This window comes from Pygocentrus nattereri, chromosome 2 (assembly GCF_015220715.1).
Source record: "Pygocentrus nattereri isolate fPygNat1 chromosome 2, fPygNat1.pri, whole genome shotgun sequence".
In the NCBI taxonomy this organism is placed as follows: Eukaryota; Metazoa; Chordata; class Actinopteri; order Characiformes; family Serrasalmidae; genus Pygocentrus; species Pygocentrus nattereri.
The window spans coordinates 33939148-33947192 of NC_051212.1; positions in this window are offsets into that span (position 1 = coordinate 33939148).

Here is an 8045-nt window from a genome sequence, read left to right on the forward strand (position 1 = left end):
CCTGCTACACTGCTTGGTAGAAGAATTGTTTATTGTGATTATGATTAATAATTAATTAAATTCTTTGTCTTATTTAACTTAAAGCAACAAGAATTCAATGTTGTGCATTCCAATGATTTTGCTGCAGTTACTGCAGGGGGTTAAATACTGTACATATAAGTGGCAAAGCATGACTATTGGTATGACATTGGGGTTAGTGCTAGGCTTTAGGCTTGAGCCATAGATGTCACAGCACAGAGAAAAAAACTAAATAATGCTAATCTCTGCTTGCATCCTTATGGGATTTCTATTACTATTTAAACAGTGTCTTACATGTTCTAACAGTGTCTAACTACATTTGGTCAGTTTTGGGTATTTGGAGAACTCTCTGGTGGAAAAGTGTAACTGCACACAACAAGTAATAAACAGATTTTAACATCAATTTTGCTTCAGACCTCCTCCCCAAGCAGATCAATATGATTATCGCAAGTGCGTTGAAAGAGTATTTAAAGATGTCATGATTGTCTCCTCCGAGTCCTGTCCATGTGCTTTTATTTTGCTTCCTTCATGCCCCCTTGTTTCCAGACCCTGCCCTCGATTGTTTTCACCCGTTACCCTCGTTATGTCTGTCACTCCTTTTCTCAGTGTTGGCTCTGTGACCCTGGACTGTTTTGACCCAGAGTTTGGATTTGCCCATAATAAATCTCGCTTCTCTTCGCACATGTTTAGTAAATACTAGGTGAACGATGTCTTCCAAGGATATAAGTAAATGATCTACTACCGTCATCATATCTTCATCAGTATAATGCTTTTGAGACCTAAACATCGAGGAGCCTGACCTTTTTTGAGCCTGTGTGTGCTGTTAATATGTAAATGTGTATGACAGGGTCCAGAAAAACTCCACCAAACTTTGACCCAACAAACTTGACCTAAATTTTTATTTCACACTTTACAGGGTGACTCGCAGCAGTGCACATATACCATACTGTAGCATGCTCCTTCTCTTCCTGACAAGAGGACAATTTTCTATTGTACATTTCAAAACTGTAACCCTTTTCTTTACGACCAAAACAAAACATTGAAATGAAAGTAGAACTGCAATATGAGTGAAGTTTTAATACTATAAGCATGATAATTCTAGAAGGCCCTGAGGGTTCTCCACTTGTGAATATACATAATAAACATAACACTCTTTTCCAACTACATCACAAGAATTAGCCTACATTGGTGTCCCTGACTAGCAGGAAAGCATTTCAGATCCCAGATGCCAGCTACAGAATGTATGGAAATGTATGGAGATGTATTCAGTAGAATCCGTGTGCACTGCTGTGATCCAGTGGGTGCGTGTGATGTAACACATTAACATGAAGCACTCATGAAGCACAGCAAGAGTCCAGTACACATAACCACATACAAGGGCTGCACAATATATTGTTTGGTAACTGTTATCACATTACTGTTGTGTACTTTACAAAGCCCTCAAACCAAATACAATGTGTATTCCTCTGAGCTATAATCAGTCTGACCAATCACAAATGAGTTTCTGTGGTGAATCAAGGCGAATCAAGTAATTACCAAGTAATGACTCAAGTAATTAGAGATGACAAAACAATGCAGGCCAGACTTTCATCATATCACATTATTGATTCCCCAAGTATGTTTAATTAATATAGTGTAAGGCATATCACAATTGCAATACATAGCATAACAATCACAGTATAGTAGGACACTTTCATGAACTCTGCATCAGACTCACGCAAGATACAAGGTTATGCTAGCTATCAACAGGTTGGCACAGGTTAAATTCAGGAACAATGAAATCTGTTCAGATTGGCACCACATAGTAGAATTTCAGCTATTTTAAGAACAGCTTGCACTGCTTTTTTCACATGTAGTCTCCTTGTTTCCTGTTTGCAGCTTTGGGTTCCCATGGTAACAAGTCATTTCCAACAAAGCCCAGGAATTGCAAAAGGAGACAACTGGCCCCAAGTGCATTTTATCCTGGCTGTGACTCAGGCATCCTAGAGCTATAGGCTAAGAGCAGAGCTGCATGGCTTGTACAATACACATACAAACAAGTAGTCACCATGTCATGCCTGGTTATTCAACAGGGTCTGCTGCTCTCTCTCTCCCCCTGTCACTGTCCTCCTCATCTGATATCAGGTTTTAGGTAACGTCTAGGCATTAAAGTCAGAAAGTAAGTCACCAGTTTATATTCACATATTACAGCAAACACCGAAAGAAGACATTCTAAATAGATGTTTAGGTAACATTTGTTTACTGTGTATGTTGTACTTCACATTGAATTCTTCATTTCAAGACTTTCAGACTTAAATCCTGTCTTTGAATACTACTGCCAAGACCTATAGCTTGTTAGAAGCCTGAGGGCCAGGTCAACCTGCACTAATGTCATTTTCTGTTCATGCTACAGTTACTAAAAACTTAAACGCTGTTGTGAAATACAGCATCATTGTTCCATCAGCCAGTCATTATAATTAAGTTTGCTAAGTTTTGCCCTTACCTAGTAGGTTACATGTGTTTATTGACGCTATGGCAACCAGTGTGGATATGCAGGCACATGTGACTACAGTCTCAATATACAAGTTAGATTTGGTCACTTGCCAGTTGAAATCTACACAGTAAGTCTAAAAAGTCAGATATAACAAACAAATCCGATTTGGCCTGCAGTATGAGCACATGTGTATGTGTCTTCATGTGAGAAAGAAATAAAGACCCTGTTTACACCTGGTCAATTCATGTGACTTGTATCTGGATTATACTTAGATGCATTTATTCTTGGTAATCAAATGCATTGTCATTAAGTTTTATTGAAATTTGGCCGCTATGTGGCAAATACGCAAATAATCTCATGTAAAACAACCAACTGTCTGTGTTGCTCCTCGGTTTTTTGTTCTACTGAAAGGAAAACTTTGCACAGAGCTCTTCACTACCTTACGCAGTAAATTTTTGATTGATTAGAAAAATAGGCCTCCTGTTCTAGTCACTGCCATCATGAACCATGTGTGTTAAAATGTAACGCATCTTAGTAAGACTGCAAAAAACATAAAGGCAGTGGTTAACCAAACTTCTACTAAAGCTAACAAGCTCGACCATCCATTGTTTTCTAAGCCGCTTCTCCATCAAGGTCGAGGGGGGGTGCTGGAGCCTATCCCAGCAGTCTTCGGGCGGAAGGCAGGATACAAGCTCGACCAATGGCTACCAAATTAAACTCTGAGGAGAACGTCACTTCAGGAGATAAACTGAAGAACAGTGGTGCCACTGTTATGTGTCAGCAGTCAAGGTGCGTTTTTACCTATAGCCAGCCACAGTGTTGGGAGGAGCTTTGGTTGTTGAATTTGGCTTGAAGAGATGGACACATTTACACCTGTATAAATCTGGCTACAATGTGTCTCAGGCCACCTCCTGAAATGGTTTGAGGGACTGGATTTAAATCTGTTTTAAATGCATATCAGGTGCATTTCTTAATGCAATTTTAAGTAAATAATTCACACATAATCCTGATGCTTAAGATGCATGTACTGAGCAGGTGTACACAGGGTCAAATGTTTTGTAAATATATAAGCATAAACCTAGCTAGCTTAGCTGTTTCCTCCATATTGTTTAGGCTATGTGTGTCTCAATATTCAACGAAAAATACATTTCATAGATGTTAAGATGTCATGTGCATGTGCAAGAGGCACCCCTCTGACTCCCATTTCCCATGGTTATCATTCACTTGTATTTGAGCTATCCATTCTCTGAACATGAATGCATTATTTTAACTTTTGCGAGGCTGGAGAAGCTTTGCAGAACACTGGCAGAAATCAAGCTTAAAGTGTGTTAGTCATTTTAGACAATATTTATATTGCATACATGTTTTGTTGTTGTACTAGGTTTTTAAACAGATTCTCTTCCAACAGTCCAACAGCTCAATTTGTTTAAGTTCGCACAAAATCAACACCTGAATCAGCCCTGTGATTTTTGAAAACTGAAAAAAATCCCAATCTCAAAAACACTGCGCTGCTAGTAGTTTTTCTAATCATTACCAAAACCATCAGCACTCCCTAGAACATAAATGACTGGTTGAACTGGACAGTTGATTCAGTGAAATGAGCATTTTTCTAAAGAATAAATTTCATAAACTGAATAAAACTTCACACTATCCCCTGTTCCCACCATTCCCTGCACTGTGATGCGCAACAACATGATTATAGTCATAATTATTCTTCAATCAAATGTATAAAAAATCTGAAGAATACTAAATCTTGAACTCAGTATTGTGAATTGAACTGAATCGTCGGCTGAGTGTATTGATATATCTCTGTTGAATGTTTAAAACAGCAATCCAACTCCACTATCATTTCTCTTACAGTGCACTGCTAGAACAGCAATGTAAAGGTTAAGAGCTTTGCTATGTGGCTGGTCTTAAGTGGCATATTCTCCTGCTATTTTCAAATACATTGCACTGTTGTGGTACAAAAATACAAATGAAGAAGAACAAATGAAAAACAGCTGGGCTCACTGCATCACAAGGGAGTCGTCTTTGTCTGAAAGTAAAACTCAGACCACTATCACTCTCTGCCATAAAAGAAATGACTTCCTTTGTCCTTAATGACCTAAAATAATTATTGGCCATGATGAAAAGCCACAATAAGGGGCTCCATTATAATAGGGATTAAGTTAATCTGGTGTCGGCATTAAGAATTGCCTCCTTGTCTTCTCCTCACTGCTCATTTTGGCTCTGATTTGCTTAATTAACGATTTCAGCCAAGGAAGGGAAGGCACACTTGGACTGGGATGAATAAGCTGGCTGAAAAAGGCTTGTTGGCTAAAACCCCCACAGCGCTAATAAAGATCATAACTCTGAGCCACAAATATAATCACTTCAATATAGTTAACGCTACCAAGAACCTAGAGCAAGGTTTGTGAGAGCTGTAAAATACTTGCTTTTACATAATTATCAGATGCTTTTAAATCTGTTGTTGTAGAAAGCACTAAACATTTCAGTTGCACTCACACATTTCAGGGCTAATAGGAAAGCAATGAATGAATAAATATCAGGCACAAAGACTGCACAGAACTGTGTGTATTCAAGCAATATTCCATGCTATACATTTTGTTTTAATCTCATAAACTATGAAGTCTTACAGTTCTTGTATATTAGTTTCTTACATATTAGATCTACATTAGTTACCAAATAATGTTTTGGTAGTACTGAAGAAACAATACTGTGGCAAGTGAAAGGTAGGCAATATATCTAATATATTTCATTATAACACATACATACATTGCTGTATAAAATAATGCCAGTGCAGTTGTACTTGATAAGATCATTTTATATAAGAAATAATGTCTACAAATACAAAAAACAATTCTATAATATACCTAGAATAATTTTTTTAATTTTTAAAAATGTGCTATATTTAAGATGCTTTAGTTCCTACAGTATAATAAGTTGCAAGATTATTCAAAACATAGTCTTCAGTTTTATGAAACTAATACAGTTTCTGACCAAAAGGTGGCAAGTCAATTGGCCTGTTTGCCTTTTTTAAGAAGACTGTGAAATCCATTAATGCTCTGCAGTAAACAAGTGGCACTGTTAGTTTGAAAGCAAGCGAAAGGTGGAGGAGAAAGTGCATCATGGCTGCTGTAACAATACTTCAACATATCTCCAACATGGTAACTTCACTGGACAAAGCCAAAAAAGTTCAATTAATCTAATAAGTTTTCATTGTTTTGGATAATTTTGGACAATTTCTATTGGTCCATTCATCAGGAAACATTCACAGTTAGAAGATATAACAGCAACACAAAATGATCTGCATGTCCTCCTGTCTTACCTGGACAGTAGCTCCAGTCACCATCCCTCCACTCATGGGTTTCCCTGGCAGGGCTGACCAGGCCCAGCCCTCAGAACAATGTCCAGATACAAAAGAATAAAGGGGTGGAAGGAAAGAGGAAGAGGGTGGACAGATCGGTAATAAGGGGAGACTATACAGTCGCCACTGCCAGTGGATTACTGGGCTGGAGGTATTAGCACACTGTGATATCACACACACACACACACACACACACACACACACACACACACACACACACACACACACACACACACACAGATGCTCACAGAAAAAATCGCTTAGAGGATTAAGTGGCTAGAAATAGTGAAGTCTTCTCAACTGACCCAGAATCAGGCCTTAGAAGGAGCTACACACAAAAACACACAACCACACACACACACCACACAATCACAGTGTGCTGGGGGTGTCCCTAAAATCCCCAACACAGAATTTAATATCAGATGCTATGTGTGTCTATCCGTGCGGGTGTGTGTGTGCCTGCATTTGTGCTTGTCTACGGGGGTTGGTGCTGGGGGGGGGGGTAAATCTCCTCTTAAGCCTTCTTGAGGTGAAGCAGAAGCAGTGTTACAGTCATGAGTATTACAGTTCGACACACTCCTCGAATACCAGCCCAACCTCAACCACTCTCAAACACAAACCCTTCAGCACTCACTTCCCCTCATCCCAAACAGATTAAACTCACACTAACCTGCTCATCTCATAAGATAAAGCCACGCCTGTGGATTTACACGGTTTATGAGTCGCCTTAAATCTGTCTGTGATAAGCATCAAAACTACAAATCAAAACAGAGTTTCTGTCAGAAATGTTGACAGCAATGACATATTAAAAACCACACCACATCTGATGAAAGAGAAGAAAGAAAGAAAGAAAGAAAGAAATGAAGAAGGGAAGAACAAGGAAGGATAGAAAGAGAAAGAAAGAGAAGAAATGAAGCAAAGCAGGAGAAAGGGGTCTATTTTGTTTCATTCTGAGGAACCCGTAGGAGATTAATTAAGGTCTTTTTCTTTGCTCAATACAGCCCCAATGAGACACTTCTAAAGCTTTAGTCGACACTAAGTAGAGGCTACAAAGTGCTGAAGAAATTTTCCAAAAGCAAATCTGCATCACAAATTCTACACTGAAGATTATTTCATTGGTAACCAAAAACAAGCAAGCTGAGAACATTTTTTTGCATTAGTTTCAACTTCTTTTAACAACCGAGAGATGAGCTGAAACTCTTGAAAGAGTTTTAAGTGTTTTTGCTTTTTTTTAATAAGTCTCAAATGTATGATGCAAATTGACTGACTGAAAAATGTTTAATGTTTTTTAGCCTTTAATTACTGATGACTAAAATTCTGATTTAGACTACAAAACACATACTATATTATTGGTGACTCAGTAATCTTTGCATTATTAATTAACTTCAGAAATCATTTGATACTTCCTAGAATCTATAGGAATAAAATCTCTGTTTTACATTAATAAGATATGAATTGCTTCATGCTTACTAACTTCCATACAGAGGTCTTAAAAACATGTTTACTGTACATTATCCCAAAAACAGACCCCCAATTCCACAATAACACAGATCATAATGGATTAAGCTTAAGGCACAGTAAATAAACCATTAATCTAATTCAGGTTTTGCTGAACAAGGAACAAAACCTTAATTAATCCCCAGTAGGTCATCTTTAAGATAAAGTTTTACAGAAAAAAACATGCAAGGAAGGAAAGTAGGAAAGAAAGCAAGAAAGCAAGACAAGGCTGTAGATCTCAACATGCTGTAGTAAGAAAGAAACAGTCGGTGTGTCGTGTTATGTGATAGCTCTTCACGTCTGACCTGTATAATACATGTGTGTGGGACTCTGTGTGTGTGTGTGTTTTCAGTTTTTCAGCTTTCAGTAAAAAGGTTTCTAAAGACCAGACTACATTTAATCCTCTCAAAACCATCTTCACTGACAAAAGCCTTTATAAACACTGTCAACAAAAGCCTTAACCTAATATACTAGATGAGGTTCAGTCTCATGTTACAATGAGTCACTACACTGTGCACATATGTAATCACAAGCTGTGGGTTCATCAAAGTCCCTAAGAAGAGTCAATGTAACAGCACTGAAGGGCAAAGCAATGGAAATGCTACATACAAATTACATATTCAATCAGTCACTTTGCAAACTGGTCACCCAATCAATAAAATAAAAGAGTTCGTGCTTTGGAACAGAGTG